Source organism: Schistocerca americana, chromosome 11, assembly GCF_021461395.2.
Source record: "Schistocerca americana isolate TAMUIC-IGC-003095 chromosome 11, iqSchAmer2.1, whole genome shotgun sequence".
Classification (NCBI taxonomy): Eukaryota; Metazoa; Arthropoda; class Insecta; order Orthoptera; family Acrididae; genus Schistocerca; species Schistocerca americana.
Window position 1 is genome coordinate 175,841,515 of NC_060129.1, and position 18,618 is coordinate 175,860,132.

Genomic DNA, 18,618 nt, shown 5'->3' on the forward strand with positions numbered 1-18,618 from the left:
AAGCGACTCTCATCGCTGAAGACGACACGTCTCCATTCGTCCCTCCATTCACGCCTGTTGCGACACCACTGGAGGCGGGCTGCACGATGTTGGGGCGTGAGCGGAAGACGGCCTAACGGTGTGCGGGACCGTAGCCCAGCTTCATGGAGACGGTTGCGAATGGTCCTCGCCGATACCCCAGGAGCAACAGTGTCCCTAATTTGCTGGGAAGTGGCGGTGCGGTCCCCTACGGCACTGCGTAGGATCCTACGGTCTTGGCGTGCATCCGTGCGTCGCTGCGGTCCGGTCCCAGGTCGACGGGCACGTGCACCTTCCGCCGACCACTGGCCACAACATCGATGTACTGTGGAGACCTCACGCCCCACGTGTTGAGCAATTCGGCGGTACGTCCACCCGGTCTCCCGCATGCCCACTATACGCCCTCGCTCAAAGTCCGTCAACTGCACATACGGTTCACGTCCACGCTGTCGCGGCATGCTACCAGTGTTAAAGACTGCGATGGAGCTCCGTATGCCACGGCAAACTGGCTGACACTGACGGCGGCGGTGCACAAATGCTGCGCAGCTAGCGCCATTCGACGGCCAACACCGCGGTTCCTGGTGTGTCCGCTGTGCCGTGCGTGTGATCATTGCTTGTACAGCCCTCTCGCAGTGTCAGGAGCAAGTATGGTGGGTCTGACACACCGGTGTCAATGTGTTCTTTTTTCCATTTCCAGGAGTGTACATACATGTTCCTCGTATCATGAATACGGCATTTCTTAATTATGTAGAAGTGTCACCTTAACTTTTCTTTCCACAAAATAATAATTTTTTTATAGTTACTGCTTCATATCTAAAACTTCATCCATTGAGTAGGAGTTGTCATTCAGAAACTCTGGACTCCTTTCATTCGAATGATCGTTCCTGCCACACTCCTGAATACTCACCATTCCTCCCGGAATACGCTAATACAAAAAAAAAGCACTCGAAACTACACTACGGTACTACAATTTGTTCTCGTACACTAACATCACAGCAGATAGTTTATCGCCAGCTGCCATTCTTAACCACTGGTCCGCTTGAGGCTTAATGTCAGTAGTCTTGCATTCGGGAGAACGCGTCCGGTCATCCAGATTTAGGCGTCCTGCGATTTCCCTAAATCGCTACAAGCAAATACCGCGATGGTTCCCTTGGAAGGGCACGCCCTATTTCCTTCCCCATCATTTCGTAAACGAGCTTGCGCTCCGTCTCTAAGGACCTCGGTGTCGGGTTTCGTCAGACCCTAATCTTCAATTTTTCTTTGTCTCTAACAATGAGACTTAGTGTACCAATGTTGTTATTTAAGTCTGCAGATGTTCATATGTGACACACACTGACACTCCGTCTTCAGGCCACAAGTGGCCCATCGGGACCATCCGACCGCCGTGTCATCCTCGCAGGAGGATGCGGATAGGAGGGGCGTGTGTCTCCCGGTCGTTGTGGTGGTTTTCTCTGACCGGATCCGCTACTATGCGGTCGAGTAGCTCCTCAATTGCCATCACGAGTAGAGATGGGTAGTTCGCGAACGAACGGGTGCAAAGGAACGGTTCACCAAGATGAACGAAAGGACCGAGGAACGAATTCCAAGGAACGATCGGTTCATAGTTCACTAGTTCACTTCGGTCGCGGCGGTCTTCTTATAGTCCCCGGGAACGAGGAACGATCGGTTCATAGTTCACTAGTTCACTTCGGTCGCGGCGGTCACTTCGGCAGTCCTCGTTCCAGCCTGGGTCGCGTGCTCGTCTCAGTCTCGGCCTCCCTCGGCCTCCCCCGTCGTTCTTCGCACGACCGCCTGTCTCAGTTCCACTGCCGACTGCTCCTAGTTAGTTCAGCATCCAGTTGTTCGTTTCGTTCACTGCGCTCGCCTACTTTACATGTGTTCCAAACTGTTCTTGCACTCGGTTCTGGCTATTCAGTGTCCACGACCGGTAATCAAAAAGTATTTTTTAGTTACGTGAATTACATAAAAATTACGTTGTATGTAATAGGTACGTCTTTTCAGGTAACAAAAGGGCATATCAGCTCACTTCATTATATCGATGAACAGCAGAAGACATGCTTATAACTAGGCAAGTTTTTTTGTTATTCATATACTTTTGGTTTCATCGACTTGATTTAGCAGCTAACTTTCAGTAACTTGCTTAATTTTTAGTGTAAGAAAATTCATATAAAACGATTTTCGTGTATCTTTCATACACAAAACACTACATTTAGGAAGGCTATAATTATTTTTAAGTTTGGTTGTTTCAAATTTGCATTACCTGCTAGTTCGGTTTCTTTGAAGAAGAAAAAAGTGTGTTGTGCGTCATTTTGGCTCAGTAGGAAAAGCGGTGCCTCTCCCTTTGAAAAGACATGGATTGCCATAAAATCGTATTTACTTATTATCTCAAAAAGATTTGTTCAGAAGGAGCTTTCAAACCAAAAACTTGATTACTGCGAACTTAATTATTATTACTGTTGCTGCATTAACTATAACAATGCAACATAAAAACCTAATTTTTACTAAGCGTGTGACGCAAGTATGAGAAAGCAACATTTTATTTTATGCTTCCATAAAGTCACTACTTTGCCTACGAACTCAGAGACAACGTGAAGTATATATAGGGTGTAAACGATTATTGTTTACAACGTAGCATAGCTATGTGGTGGAAGTCGAAACGAAGAATTTTATACAAGGTACTTGCGGTCTGTCAAGTTGGGAAACAGCCACCAAGGCTACATGAGCTATAGCCCACGCGCGTCGCGTGAGATTTTCATGTTCTCTTCTCCAGCTCTCTACACATTATCGATTCTTTCGCAATTGTTGCTTGCATTAGCTTGTTATTTCTTCACTGCCTACTTATTATATGTTTGTCTGTTTGTCCGTAACTGGCGATCAGTCTGTACTCGGGGCCGGTTTTCCGTGCGCCCCCTGCGATCAGCCACACAAGGCTACGGTTGGCTAAACGAGAGGTTCTTCAGAATCACAGAAATTACCTTTAAAAGTGTGTAAGAATTCTGTAATGAATAAAAAAGTCGTTCAAATGGCTCTGAGCACTATAGGACTTAACATCTGATGTCATTAGTCCCCTAGAACTACTTAAACCTACGTAACCTAAGGACATCACACACAGCCATGCCCGAGGCAGGATTCGAACCTGCGACCTTAGCGCTCGCGCGGTTCCAGACTGAAGCGCCTAGAACCGCTCGGCCACACAGGCCGACAATGAATAAAAACTCTATACTCCAGGGGGGAGGCAGTTTTATCATAAGAACCATATACCAAGCACAAATGAACGGTCAACGAGTAAAAATGAACGGTTCCCATAAAAGAACGATCAGCAGTGAACTAGTTCCCAAGGATGAACGAGTTTGCCCAACTCTTCACGAGGCTGAGTGCACCCCGAAAAATGGCAACAGCGCATGGCGGCCTGACGGTCACCCATCCAAGTGCCGACCACGCCCGACAGCACTTAACTTCGGAGATCTGACGGGAACGGTGTATTCACTGCGGCAAGACCGTTGCCGATTTTCATAGGTAGGGCCTCTAATACGATATAGTCAATGTCGCCACAAGCACATGTATTTGTCGGACGTTTTTTTTATCATTTTGTTTGTTTGTTTGTTTAAGTGATCAGTCTTCTGACTAGTTTGATGCGGTCCGCCACGAATTCCTTTCCCCTGCCAACCCCTTCGTCTCAGAGTACTCTTGCCACTTACGTCCACAATTATTTGTTCGGTTTATTCCAATCCCTGTCTACCTCTACTGTTTTTGCCCTCTACAGCTCCCTGTTTCTAGTACCACTGAAGACATCCCCTGATGTCTTAACACATGTCCTATCCTCCTGTATTTTCAGTCCTTCCAAACGTTTCTATTCTCGCCGATTCCGCAAAGAACCTCCTCATTTACTACCTATCAGTCCACCTACTTTTCAACATCCTTCTATAGCACCGCAACTCATGCGCTTCCAGCCTCTTCTACATCTACATCCACACTCCGCAAGCCACCTGACGGAGTGTGGCGGAGGGTACCTTGAGTACCTCTATCGGTTCTCCCTTCTATTCCAGTCTCGTATTGTTCGTGGAAGGAAGGATTGTCGGTATGCCTCTGTGTGCGCTCTAATCTCTCTGATTTTATCCTCACGGTCTCTTCGCGAGATGTACGTAGCAGGGAGCAATATACTGCTTGACTGTTCGGTGAAGGTATGTTCTCGAAATTTCAACAAAAGCCCGTACCGAGCTACTGAGCGTCTCTCCTGCAGAGTCTTCCACTGGAGTTTATCTATCATCTCCGTAACGCTTTCTCGATTACTAAATGATCCTGTAACGAAGCGCGCTGCTCTCCGTTGGATCTTCTGTATCTCTTCTATCGACCCTATCTGGTACGGATCCCACACCCCTGAGCAGTATTCAAGCAGTGGGCGAACAAGCGTACTGTAACCTACTTCCTTTGTTTTCGGATTGCATTTCCTTAGGATTCTTCCATTGAATCTCAGTCTGGCATCTGCTTTACCGACGATCAACTTTATATGGTTATTCCATTTTAAATCACTCCTAATGCCTACTCCCAGATAATTTGTAGAATTATCTGCTTCCAGTTGCTGACCTGCTATACTGTAGCTAAATGATAAAGGATCTTTCTTTCTATGTATTCCCAGCACATTACACTTGTCTACATTGAGATTCAATTGCCATTCCCTGCACCATGCGTCAATTCGTTGCAGATCCTCCTGCATTTCAGTACAATTTTCCATTGTTACAACCTCTCGATATACCACAGCATCATCTGCAAAAAGCCTCAGTGAACTTCCGATGTTATCCACAAGGTCATTTATGCATATTGTGAATAGCAATGGTCCTACGACACTCCCCTGCGGCACGCCTGAAATCACTCTTACTTCGGAAGACTTATCTCCATTGAGAATGACGTGCTGCGTTCTGTTATCTAGGAACTCTTCAATCCAATCACACAATTGGTCCGACAGTCCATATGCTCTTACTTTGTTCATTAAACGACTGTGGGGAACTGTATCAAACGCCTTGCGGAAGTCAAGAAACACGGGATCTACCTGTGAACCCGCGTCTATGGCCCTCTGACAAGGGAACCTCCCCATCGCACCCCCCTCAGATTTAGTTATAACTTGGCACAGTGGATAGGCCTTGATAAACTGAACACAGATCAATTGAGAAAACAGGAAGAAGTTGTGTGGAACTGTGAAAAAATAAGCAAAATATACAAACTGAGTAGTTCATGGGCCACAAAGGCAACATCAAGGAGAACGTGAGCTCAGGAGCGCCGAGGTCACGTGGTAGAGTGAGCAGCTGCAGAAGGGGAGGTCCTTGGTTCAAGTCTTCCCACGAGTGAAAATTTTACTTTCTTTATTTTTGCATAGTTAATATCTGTCCGTTCGTTCATTGACGTCTCTGTTCACTGTAATAAGTTTAGTGTCTGTGTTTTGCGACCGCATCGCAAAACCGTGCGATTAGTAGACGAAAGGACGTGCCTCTCCAATCGGAACCGAGAAAATTTGATCGCAAGGTCATAGGTCAACCGATTCCTCCACAGGAAAACACATCTGATATATTCTATACGACACTGGTGACGGCATGTGCGTCATATGACAGGAATATGTTGTCGACCCACCTAACTTGTACACTTGGCGAATGGGTAAAAAGATTCTTCTACCTTGCCCGATTTAGGTTTTCTTGTGGATGTGATAATTACTCCCAAAAAAGTGATGAAAACATAAGAGTTTGTCACATGAACTGAAAATAAAAAACTAAAGTTTTCACTCGATGGAAGATTTGAACCAAGGACCTTTCGTTCCGCAGCTGCTCACGTTACCACGAGACCACGGCGCTCCTGCGGTCCGAGTGTCCTTAATGTTGCCTATGTTGCCGTGAACTACTCAGTTTGTATATTTTGCTTATTTTTTCACAGTTCCACACAACTTCTTCCTGTTTTCTCAATTGATCTGTGTTCAGTTTTTCAAGGCCTATCCACTGTGCCAACTTATAACTAAATCTGAGGGGGGTGGGATGGGGGGGTTCCCTTGTGATTCTCGTGGACGAATAGCGCGAGCTGGGTTTCACACGACCGTCTTTTTCGAAACCCATGCTGATTCCTACAGAGTAGATTTCTAGTCTCCAGAAAACTCATTATACTCGAACATAATACGCGTTCCAGTTTTCCCACAGTCCATGTTTCATTGCCATACAATGCTGTACTACAAAAGTACATTGTCAGAAATTTCTTCCTCAAATTAAGGTACTAATGGACTTTTCGTGCCCATGGATGCCCCCTCCGCCAGTCCTAGTCTGTTTTTTATGTCCTCCTCGCTCCGTACGTCACGGGATATTTTGCTTCCAAGTTAGCAGAATCCCTTACGTTCGTCTACTTTACGACCACCATGCTGAGCTTCTCATTTCTGCTACTTCTCATTACTTCTGTCTTTCTTCGTACTCACCAGATTGCTCATTCCATTCAACATATCCTGTAATTCTTCTTCACTTTCACTGACGGCAGCAATGCCATTAGCGAATCTTATGACTGGTATCCTTTCACTCTGGATTGTAATTCCACTCTGGAACCTTTATTTTCATCATTGCTTCTCCGATCTATAGACTGAATATTAGGGCCGAAAGACTACATCCCTGTCTTACATCCTTTTCAATCAGAGCCATTCTTTCTTGGTCAACAACTCTTATTGTCCCCTTTCGGTTCTTGTACATACTGTATATTACCCATCTTTCCCTGTAGTTTACACCTATTTTCCCAGATTTCCGAACATTTTGCACCATTTTACATCGTAGAACGCTTATTCTACGTCGAAAAAGACCGCGACTTGATTTTTGTTTAGTCTTGCACCCATTATCAACCGCAACGTCAGAAATGCCTCTCTTGGTTCCTTTACCTCTCCTAAAGCCAAATTGACAGACTACCCAACCGTGGCACATACCAACTACTCAGACGAGAGGAAACTTTTCAGACCTTAAACACCTTGGCAAACGAGGTATCTCGAAAAGTTCTAATTGACTATTTAGGAGAGATACAATAACCAACGATTGCGTCCAAGAGCCCTATTCCCATGCCGCCTGTGCGTGGACTGGCCGACTACATCTAAGTTGGAATCCGCCACGTGCAGGACTAGGGGGAGTAGGGAACAACCACCGATTATGACATACACCGGATATGACGTAGGATAAGTTAGTTTGTAGGACTTAGTTATAGGAAATTAAGATAGGGACTGCAGCGAGTTTAACATCGATGCCTGCCCAGTGCCAGGGGCATGCTCTTCGGGATTAGCTCGAAGAGCAAGCAAGTAAAAGTAGGTTTATATCTTCACTGGCACACATGTGACGCTGCAGAATACAAATACAAATTAAATTAGTTATAGGAATTAGGCATAAATAGTATATGTAGATATTAGATGCCCATTGTTTGCTAATAATAACAACTGTAGCTCACCTACTAAAACTAAACTAGCTGCAAAATTTAATATAAATGTATTACTGTTAGGACGCACTAATGAATTAAGGTAGTGGGTTAATTTGTATAATTATAATGGTTTTGACAATAAAGAATTTAAAAAAAAAATTGACCGTCATCTAACAGATCCGCGATTTTCTTTTCCATTTTTTCTGTATATTACTCCTGTCAACACCTTGGATGCAGGCGTTGTTAATCTGATTTTGCGATCAGCTTACAATCGTTCTCGCACATATTTGGCCTTAATGATCCTCCTTTCTTATGATACTCAGGTAACGGTCGACAGCCGGTTAGGGAGTGAATCATGCCGCTAACTGGATTTACATAGCTCATAAACATCTGGAAATGTGCCATGTTGGGACATGTCTGGGACATAATGAGATTTTCACTCTGCAGCGGAGTATGCGCTGATATGAAACATCCAGGTAGATTAAAACTGTGTGCCCGACCGAAACTCGAACTCGGGACCTTTGCCTTTCGCAGAAGAGCTTCTGTAAAGTTTGGAAGGTAGGAGACGAGATACTGCCAGAAGTAAAGCTGTGAGTACCGGGCGTCAGTCGTGCTTCGGTAGCTCAGTTGGTAGAGCACTTGCCCGCGAAAGGCAAAGGTCCCGAGTTCGAGTCTCGGTCGGTGCACACAGTTTTAATCTGCCAGGAAGTTTCGTGTCTGGGACATGTTGCGGCGATTTTCCAGACAGATGGACAGCGTTTAACTAGACGAAAGACCGGTGACATAAGTCAGAGATAAAAACCGAAGCGGCGAGACGTCCCCGGGAAGTTCCAGGAGCGATTGCCTCATCCTGGAGCGGCGGCCGATTTCTAGCCCGGGGCGACAATTTCTCTGCCCGGCCCGCCGGCAGATCTCTCGGGCACGTTTCCTCAGAACATGTCGCAAGGCCGCTATAGCCGGCCGTCTGCCCCAACACAACATTCCAGCCCCGCTGGAAACCGAGTCTCGGCCGTCTCACTGGACCCCTGCGCGAGCGGCTTCTGACCTACTGGAGACGCTGCTGGAGAGATGTGGCGCTTGCCACGACGCTGGTGTACGGAGTCTCACACGGTCTCAATGTTAATTCAACACGAGATAGTCGCAGGACATGCTCTCGGATATACAGGGTGGTCCATTAATCGTGACCGGGCCAAATGTCTCACGAAATAAGCACCAAACGGAAAAACTACAAAGAACGAAATTCGTCTAGCTTGCAGGGGGAAATCAGATGGCGCTACAGTTGGGCCCGCTAGATAGCGCTGCCATAGGTCAAACGGGTATCAACTGCGTTTTTTAAAATAGGAACCCCAGTTTTTATTACATATTAGTGTAGTACGTAAAAAAATATGAATGTTTTAGTTGGACCACTTTTTTCGCATTTTGACAGATGGCGCTGTAATAGTCACAAACGTATGAATACGTGGTATCACGTAACATTCCGCCGGTGCGAATGGTATTTGCTTCGTGATATATTATCCGTGTTGAAATGGGCCGTTCATGAAATATTCCGCGATCTGAATAAACAAGACCGCTGCGACTGTTAGTATTTTTTATTGGAGAGCACGACCGGTTACGCAAATTAAACGCTAGGTGTTTTCTTTGATTTTGACTGTGTTGACCACAAAATATTACTGCAGAAGTTGGACCATTATGGAGTAAGGGGAGTAGCTTACAATTGGTTCGAATCTTACTTTAAAAACAGAAAGCAGAAGGCAGAAGGCAATTCTCCGCAACACTGAGACTGTTAGTGATGTTCAGTCCCAATGGGGCACTGTTAACTGGGGCGTTCCGCAAGGGTCGGTGCTGGGGCCACTGCTGTTTCTTATTTATATAAATGATATGCCTTCTAGTATTACAGGTGATTCAAATGGCTCTGAGCACTATGGGACTTAACATCTGTGGTCATCAGTCCCCTAGAACTTGGAACTACTCAAATCTAACTAACGTAAGGACATCACACACATCCATGCCCGACGCTGGATTCGAACCTGCGACTGTAGCGGTCACGCGATTTCAGACTGAAGCGCCTAGAACCGCACGGCCACACCGGCCGGCTTTTTAGTATTACAGGTGATTCAAAAACATTTCTGTTTGCTGATGACACCAGCTCGGTAGTGAAAGATCTTGTGTGTAATATTGAAACAGTATCAAATAATGTAGTTCATGAAATAAGTTCGTGGCTTGTGGAAAATAATTTGATGCTAAATCACAGTAACACTCAGTTTTTACAGTTTCTAACTCACAATTCAACAAGAACCGATATTTTGATCAGACAGAATGGGCATATTATAAGCGAGACGGAACAGTTCAAGTTCCTAGGCGTTCAGATAGATAGTAAGTTGTTGTGGAAAGCCCACGTTCAGGATCTTGTTCAGAAATTAAATGCTGCTTTATTTACCATTAGAACAGTATCTGAAATGAGTGACAGTTCAACACAAAAAGTATACTTCGCATATTTTCATACGATTATGTCATATGGTATTATTTTTTGGGGTAATTCTTCTGATACAAAAAGGGTATTTTTGGCTCAAAAACGGGCTGTTCGAGCTATATGTGGTGTAAGTTCGAGAACCTCTTGTCGACCCCTATTCAATTGTCTGGGAATTCTGACATTGCCCTCATAGTATATATTTTCTTTAATGTCGTTTGTTGTTAGCGATATTAGCTTATTCCCAAGAGTTAGCAGCTTTCAATCAGTTAATACTAGGCAGAAATCAAATCTGCATGTGGAATGCACTTCCTTGACTCTCGTGCAGAAAGGAGTGCAGTATTCTGCTGCATCCATTTTCAATAAGCTACCACAAGAAATCAAAAGTCTTAGCAGTAGCCCAAACACTTTTAAGTCCAAACTGAAGAGTTTCCTCATGGCTCACTCCTTCTATTCTGTCGAGGAGCTAAAAATTAAGCAAATTCCAGTGTTACATTGTTGATTTTCATTATTTAAACTTACGACTTGTCGCCTGAATATGTTTTTTATATTTCATTTTATCTGTTTCTACTACCGTGTTATAATTTCATGTATTGACTCGTTCCATGACTATGGCGACTTCTCCTTAATTTGGTCCCACGGAACAATAAATAAATAAATAAAAATAAAATAAATCTTTAGGTGCTTCACTGTATACAAAGAGATAAAAGAACTTACCACAACTTTAGCCATGCCAAGAAAGGGACAAATTAAATAGCTCAGGTCTGTGTCTACTTACAGTCAAAAACTCAGTATGGAAACTGAGATAGACAACAACATTAACTATCTAGACCTCGCAATTAGCAAAAGTAATAATCGTCACGCATTTGATATCTATAGAAAGAATACCACTTCTGACAAAATTAATCGCGCTGCTGCTACGGTCGCAGGTTCGAATCCTGCCTCGGGCATAGATGTGTGTGATGTCCTTAGGTTGGTTACGTTTGAGTAGTTCTAAGTTCTAGGGCACTGATGACCTCAGATGTCAAGTCCTATAGTGCTTAGAACCGTTTGAACCATTTGATAATATTATAAATCCAGATTCGTGTCACCCAGTGGCTCATAACTAGCATTTTGGCATTCAATGATTAATAGATTAAATAACATCCCATTAGAAAAGCCAGCAATTCAAAAAGAACGTAACACACTTCGTTATATAGCCAATACAAATGATTTTGACCTCAACATAGTCGCAAAATTATATTACAAATGTGAAACACCAAAGCAGAACACAATACATAGCGAGATATGCCTAACTCGAGAAACATCACTGACACAGAAAATAAGGCCAGCAGTCTACCTTGGTAGAATTTCCAACAGATTTAATGCACTTTTTAAAGCCACAAATATTCAAATAGCCTTTCGAACTAATAACACTTCTTCAATAAAATTACGTTCCGCCACCACTAGACCATCGGAATATGATAGCCCAGGCATATGTAGCTGTAATAGCTTTAACATTGGCCCAATAGGACGAAATTTTAACGCGAGATATAAAGAACACACTACAGAGAGCGAATATAATCAGTCGAGCTTCTTTCTACACTTGAAAAATCAAAATCACACTGCTGATACGATCGAAAATGCAAAGAATACCAAAAGGTTTTGCAATGGACATTCTTGAGGAATTAGAAATTTATATGGACACGAGAAAATACCCACAAAAAATATTAAACGAACAGACAGAATTTAGACACAAATACATTCTTAAAAACTTTATTGAAATTTTAGAACACGAAAACAGATAAATCGGAAGTAACATATGCAACAACCAAAGATAATCGTAACAAATTTTAGTTAATAAAATCGCTGCTCATCTGCACAATCTTTGTAAATATATAGCGTAGTAAGAGTAGCACTGCCAATCTGGTGTCACATCGTAATCAACATTTAATTTCGACATCTTATCAACATTTACGACCTTATTAAAGCGGTGACAGTTACAAAAGAGTCCACTAACGATGCAGTATGGACGTCACATCAATCCAGACGTGAGTAAAAGACAGTTACTTTAATATGAATGACATATTTACTTGAAAATGGCGATTAACCCGAAACAGTGTGTCGCAAATAAAGATTTCTTATTACAAGCAGCTGTTTGGTGTACCTACTCTAACAATCATGTTGTTATCTGAAATATACAGGGTGATTCAAAAAGAATACCACAACTTTAAAAATGTGTATTTAATGAAAGAAACATAATATAACCTTCTGTTATACATCATTACAAAGAGTATTTAAAAAGGTTTTTTTTCACTCAAAAACAAGTTCAGAGATGTTCAATATGGCCCCCTCCAGACACACGAGCAATATCAACCCGATACTCCAACTCGTTCCACACTCTCTGTAGCATATCAGGCGTAACAGTTTGGATAGCTGCTGTTATTTCTCGTTTCAAATCATCAATGGTGGCTGGGAGAGGTGGCTGAAACACCATATCCTTAACATACCCCCATAAGAAAAAATCGCAGGGGGTAAGATCAGGGCTTCTTGGAGGCCAGTGATGAAGTGCTCTGTCACGGGCTGCCTGGCGGCCGACCCATCGCCTCGGGTAGTTGACGTTCAGGTAGTTACGGACAGATAAGTGCCAATGTGGTGGCGCTCCATCCTGCTGAAATACGAATTGTTGTGCTTCTTGTTCGAAATGCTTGCTGGATGCGTGCTACATTTTCATCACTCGTTCTCGGCCGTCCAGAACTTTTCCCTTTGCACAAACACCCATTTTCTGTAAACTGTTTATACTAACGTTTAATACACCACCTATCAGGAGGTTTAACACCATACTTCGTTCGAAATGCACGCTGAACAACTGTCGTCGATTCACTTCTGCCGTACTCAATAACACAAAAAGCTTTCTGTTGAGCGGTCGCCATTTTAGCATCAACTGACGCTGACGCCTAGTCAATAGCGCCTCAAGCGAACAAATGTACAACTAAATGAAACTTTATAGCTCCCTTAATTCGCCGACAGATAGTGCTTAGCTCTGCCTTTTGTCGTTGCAGAGTTTTAAATTCCTAAAGTTGTGGTATTCTTTTTGAATCACCCTGTATTACGCTACTGGCCCTACTGGCCCTATAAGACGAAAAAGATAAAAGGTTCTATTTAAGCCGGATAAAGCCATTCCCAACATTTATATTCAGGTATTCAGAACTTCTGACACGCGAATGTGCGTCCCCAACCTAAAAGAAAACCCAATAAAACGTGAAAATAGGAATAATTTATTACGAAAAATAATTAAAATTCCAAGGAAAAACGCGACGTTTGTGACATTAGAAGAGAAACAGTCGTCAATATTGCCACTCTTTAACCAGTGGTGTACATGTCCCGCTTTTTAACCCGCACATGGTTGCCCGGTGGCCAGGCGGGCAGGCCGCCGCTCGTTGTCAACAGAACGGGCAGGCTGCTTCACTCCCAGCCAAGCCAAGCAGAACCCAACCCGGGCAGGCTGCGGGAAACTTGCTTGCCTGCCCATATTACTGATGAGTCGCGCTACGCAGCCGTTTAGTCTGCGCGTGTCATTGTCGTATTACGAACATTAATTAAAAGGTTTTGTTTCACCTGAGCACCAAAAGACAAATTAATTTCGGGTCAAAAAATATTGGGTTTTATTTGTACATTCTTCCTTTACGCATATATTTCGGGCTTATTAATGTATATAAAGAAAAATGAATTGCCAAATGTGTTGATAAGCGTAAAACTCCAGAACGGCTGGACCGATTCGGTATTTTTTTTTTTCTGTGTTCGTAATTCTCAGGACGACGTTATCATGAAATAAAATTTTTGGAAAATCGACCGAGAAATTGGAAACTTTGAGAAAAACTGAAAGTGCGTTTTCATTGTGACCGTGTGTTTGTATGGCATACAATCTTGATGAAATTTTGCACACTATACCTTGAAACCAAGAGGAAGGTCGCAGTCTACATAAAATTTCGTAGGGTGCATGGCAGAGGTTATTTTACCTAACGGAATTCGACAAATTGTACGTTTTTGTTCCGATCTTGATGAAATTTGGCACACGTGATATTCAAAGCAGAATGAAGGGCGCTGTCTGCTTGAAATTCTAAATGGTGCATGGCGGAGGGTACTTTACTTACACACTTCTACACCGACCTACAGCTTTATTCCGATCTTAAAGAAATTTTGTACACTTGAGCATCAAGAGGTACATCACTGTCTACATAATATTTCGGACAGTGCATGGAATAGAGTACCATACAAAAGTTTTTGACATCGTTTGCGGGTTACCATGAAATCCTTCTCCCTCTATACTGATAAATGGTCTCAGCTCCTTAGGACACATTTCGACGCACTTTTCGGCCACTAAAGCTTTGTCCACTTTCAAGATATTTACTGAGTGAGGGAACTGCTTGTCAGATTTGCACACACAAGTCGTAGCATACTCTAGATTCCCGAATAAGTACTTAAGAGCTTTTTACACAGTTTGCATTGAGACACACCTACCGATTTATTTGAAGCGGCCTCATAAACACACGAAAACGTTTCCCATGCGGCACTTGAGCCCTATTTCGTTACCATCATGTATTCGTCAGTTATCAATTTTTTTTCGATCTCACTAAAGTTCGACCTATTCATTGTGCTGCCCCTACCCTTGCGATAAATGAACTGCGGGATAACTACCCGGCTACTCTATAGTCACGGTAGCTAGACAGCGCAACCTGTTGTCAGGCGCAGCAAGCTGAGCGGGTCCCGTGAAGCTTGGCAGGCCTGCGGGAACCCAGGTAGCCCGGGCTTGCGGGAGCCCAAGTCGGCCGCATTACCCACAATGCCTCAGTACACGCGCACTCTTGTATTTACGTCGCGGCAGGCTGACCTGCATGAATGGTTGCAGAGAAGCTAGGGGCAAGCAGGCTGCAACGGGAATTTGTACACCACTATCTTTAACCTCCATATTAGACAGCCTGGAGAGGATGCGTTGCAGCGCCAACTAACGCTATCTGCAGCCAATCACATGGGAAGCCGCGCATGCGCAGTATTCCAAACATTAAGTAACCACGTACCTTCATTGAAATGTTGGGGGTTTGCTACACATTTTAAATTACCAAACTGCAATAATCAGACATAATACACACTGTATATGAGTCGCATAAGCCACAATTACTGTTACAACTAATTTCAAAAGGCTTCCTGATACCATCTAGGGTCCTATATTCCAGCACTATCAAATGGAGTGTCCTTACAATTAATAACATTATGTCCATTATGTAAGGATGTAGAGGCTTATCTCACTACGGGTAAGATAGATACTGCCTACAGGAAAATTAAAGAGACCTTTGGAGATAAGAGAACCACATGTATGAACATCAAGAGCTCAGATGGAAACCCAGTTCTAAACAAAGAAGGGAAAGCAGAAAGGTCGAAGGAGTATATAGAGGGTCTATACAAGGGCGGTGTACTTGAGGACAATATTATGGAAATGGAAGAGTATGTAGATGAAGATGAAATGGGAGATATGATACTGCGTGAAGAGTTTGACAGACCACTGAAAGACCTGAGTCGAAACAAGGCCCCCGGAGTAGACAACATTCCATTAGAACTACTGATGGCCTTGGGAGAGCCAGTCCTGACAAAACTCTACCATCTGGTGAGCAAGATGTATGAGACAGGCGAAATACCCTCAGACTTCAAGAAGGATATAATAATTCCAATCCCAAAGAAAGCAGGTGTTGACAGATGTGAAAATTACCGAACAATCAGTTTAATAAGCCACAGCTGCAAAATACTAACACGAATTCCTTACAGACGAATGGAAAAAGTGATAGAAGCCGACCGCGGGGAAGATCAGTTTGGATTCCGTAGAAATATTGGAACACGTGAGGCAATACTGACCTTACGACTTATCTTAGAAGAAACATTAAGGAAAGGCAAACCTACGTTTCTAGCATTTGTATACTTAGAGAAAGCTTTTGACAATGTTGACTGGAATACTCTCTTTCAAATTCTGAAGGTGGCAGGGGTAAAATACAGGGAGCGAAAGGCTATTTACAATTTGTACAGAAACCAGGTGGCAGTTATAAGAGTCGAGGGACATGAAAGGGAATCAGTGGTTGGGAAGGGAGTAAGACAGGGTTGTAGCCACTCCCCGATATTTTTCAATCTGTATATTGAGCAAGCAGTAAAGGAAACAAAAGAAAAATTCAGAGTAGGTATTAAAGTCCATGGAGAAGACATAAAAACTTTGAGATTTGCCGATGACATTGTAATTCTGTCAGAGACAGCAAAGGACTTGGAAGAGCAGTTGAATGGAACGGATAGCGTCTTGAAAGGAGGCTATAAGATGAACATCAACAAAAGCAAAACGAGGATAATGGAATGTAGTCGAATTAAGTCGGATGATGCTGAGGGAATTAGATTAGGAAATGAGACAAAGTAGTAAAAGAGTTTTGCTATTTGGGGAGCAAAATAACTGATGATGGTCGAAGCAGAGAGGATATAAAATGTAGACTGGCAATGGCAAGGAAAGCGTTTCTGAAGAAGAGAAATTTGTTAACATCGAGTATAGATGTAAGTGTCGGGAAGGCGTTTCTGAAAGTATTTTTGTGGAGTGTAGCCATGTATGGAAGTGAAACATGGACGATAACTAGTTTAGACAAGAAGAGAATAGAAGCTTCCGAAATGTGGTGCTACAGAAGAATGCTGAAGATAAGGTGGGTAGATCACGTAACTAATGAGGAGGTATTGAATAGAATTGGGGAGGAGTTTGTGGCACAACTTGACTAGAAGAAGGGACCGGTTGTTAGGACATGTTCTGAGGCATCAAGGGATCACAAATTTAGCATTGAAGGGCAGCGTGGAGGGTAAAAATCGTAGAGGGAGACCGAGAGATGAATACACTAAGCGGATTCAGAAGGCTGTAGGTTGCAGTAGGTACTGGGAGATGAAGAAGCTTGCACAGGATGGAGTAGCATGGAGAGCTGCATCAAACCAGTCTGAGGACTGAAGACCACAACAACAACAACAACATGTCCATTATAACTATCCGGGATGTTATGCCGTGGTCGGTTGATGAATTCTGTGACACAGATATTTCCGTCCGTGAAAGTCTACATTTTAGTAATTAATAACATTGTTTTGACAAATAAAAAGTTTTTTACGTTGATAAAAAACAATTGCAGGGCTGGAAAACGTCATTCACTAAAACAAATCCGGCTAGGACGTTTCAATGACGTAAATCTGTCCGCGAGTTGAGGGTATTTTCTGGGGCTCTTTTCAGTGTTAGTAAAAATCTCCAGTTCTTCTAAAATATTTAGAACACTGCCCGTGTTCTCGCGGTGAACTATCTGAAGACTGGTGTCAACATCAGAGACTGTGTGTGTGCCGTCTCTTGCAAGTGAGCTCTCGAAGCTGACTTTGCACTGGAATTAGCAGTATGCTACAGAAATCTTAAATTAAAACTTCTTCCCGGCTACCCTTTGTTTTAAATACCTGGATATAAATGTTGGGAATGGCTTTATCCGTTTTAAATGGAACCTTTAATCTTTTGACTGTAAGTAGACACGGACCTCATCACTTTAATTCGACCGCTTCTTGGCACGGCTAAACTTCTGATAAGTTCTTTTATCCCTTTGCACAGAGTGAAGCATCTGAACAGGCAAATTTAATTTGCGAGAACTTGCCGTGTTCTCCAATAAGGAATTCCAACAGTTGCAGTCGTCTATTTTATTCAAGCCACCTCAGGTAGTGTTTGTTGGGGTGAAAAATCCTCCGTGGTTCGCGGGCCAAATTAAACCGCAGGCAAAATTTTCAAACTGTCATATCAGGTGTAACTGATTCAGTGCGTTACAGAACATATAGTGCTCGACGAATTAAATTTTAATATTTCATCAGTGTATGCTGAGCACAAATTCGTTACCGAGAGAGGTTGCGCAGTCGTTAGCACACTCGACTCGCATTCGGGAGGACGACAGTTCAATCCCGCGTCCGGCCATCCTGATTTAGGTTTTCCGTGATTTCCCTAAATCGCTCCAGGCAAATGACGGGATGGTTCCTTTGAAAGGGCACGGCCGACTTCCTTCCCTCATCCGGTGAGACCCATGACCTCGCTGTTTGGTCTCTCCCCCCCCCCCCCCCCCTCCGCCCCCCCCAAAAAACAACCCAACCCATAGTTGTTATTATAAATATTAATATGAATGTTATGTGTTTGACTTAGCTATCTGAAATTACATCCTTATTAAGATTAATACCAGGAAATTCAGCGCGTCCCAAACAAGGAACAAACTTTACACACTATTATGTCTTCACTAGTAGTTAGAAATCAGAAATAGAGCAAAAATCAGAACGGCTGGAAAAAATACCTGTCAAATAGCAACAACCAGGACAAAATTACAAAGTTATTGTAGAGCTTAATGCACAATTGTTCTACATTAAGTTCTGTAGGTTGCAGATGACAAACTGTGAAACAAAACAACTACACTGAATTACGTAAAATCCATAAAATCCACAGCATATGGTAGCAAGGTATACATACAAAATTTTGTTCATTTTTCAAACATGCAAAGGCTGAGTTTATGAACTCAAATTTGTATGTATACTGTAAGTGGTTCAAATGGCTCTGAGCACTATGGGACTCAACTTCTGACGTCATCAGTCCCCTAGAACTTAGAACTACTTAAACCTAACTAACCTAAGGACATCACACTCAGCCATGCCCGAGGCAGGAT

At 43.2% G+C, this 18,618-nt stretch overlaps 1 protein-coding gene and 1 non-coding gene across 2 annotated transcripts in view; one reads left to right on the top strand and one right to left on the bottom strand.

Annotated features, from left to right (window-relative positions):
• The window catches only part of LOC124553492 (protein PRRC2A-like), a 1,723,518-nt gene that overhangs the window by 148,008 nt on the left and 1,556,892 nt on the right, over positions 1-18,618 (bottom strand). The gene's annotated exons all lie outside the window — the stretch shown is intronic.
• On the top strand, positions 8,047-8,120 carry Trnas-cga. Its single transcript has one exon. It is a non-coding gene; the product is annotated as a tRNA-Ser (tRNA).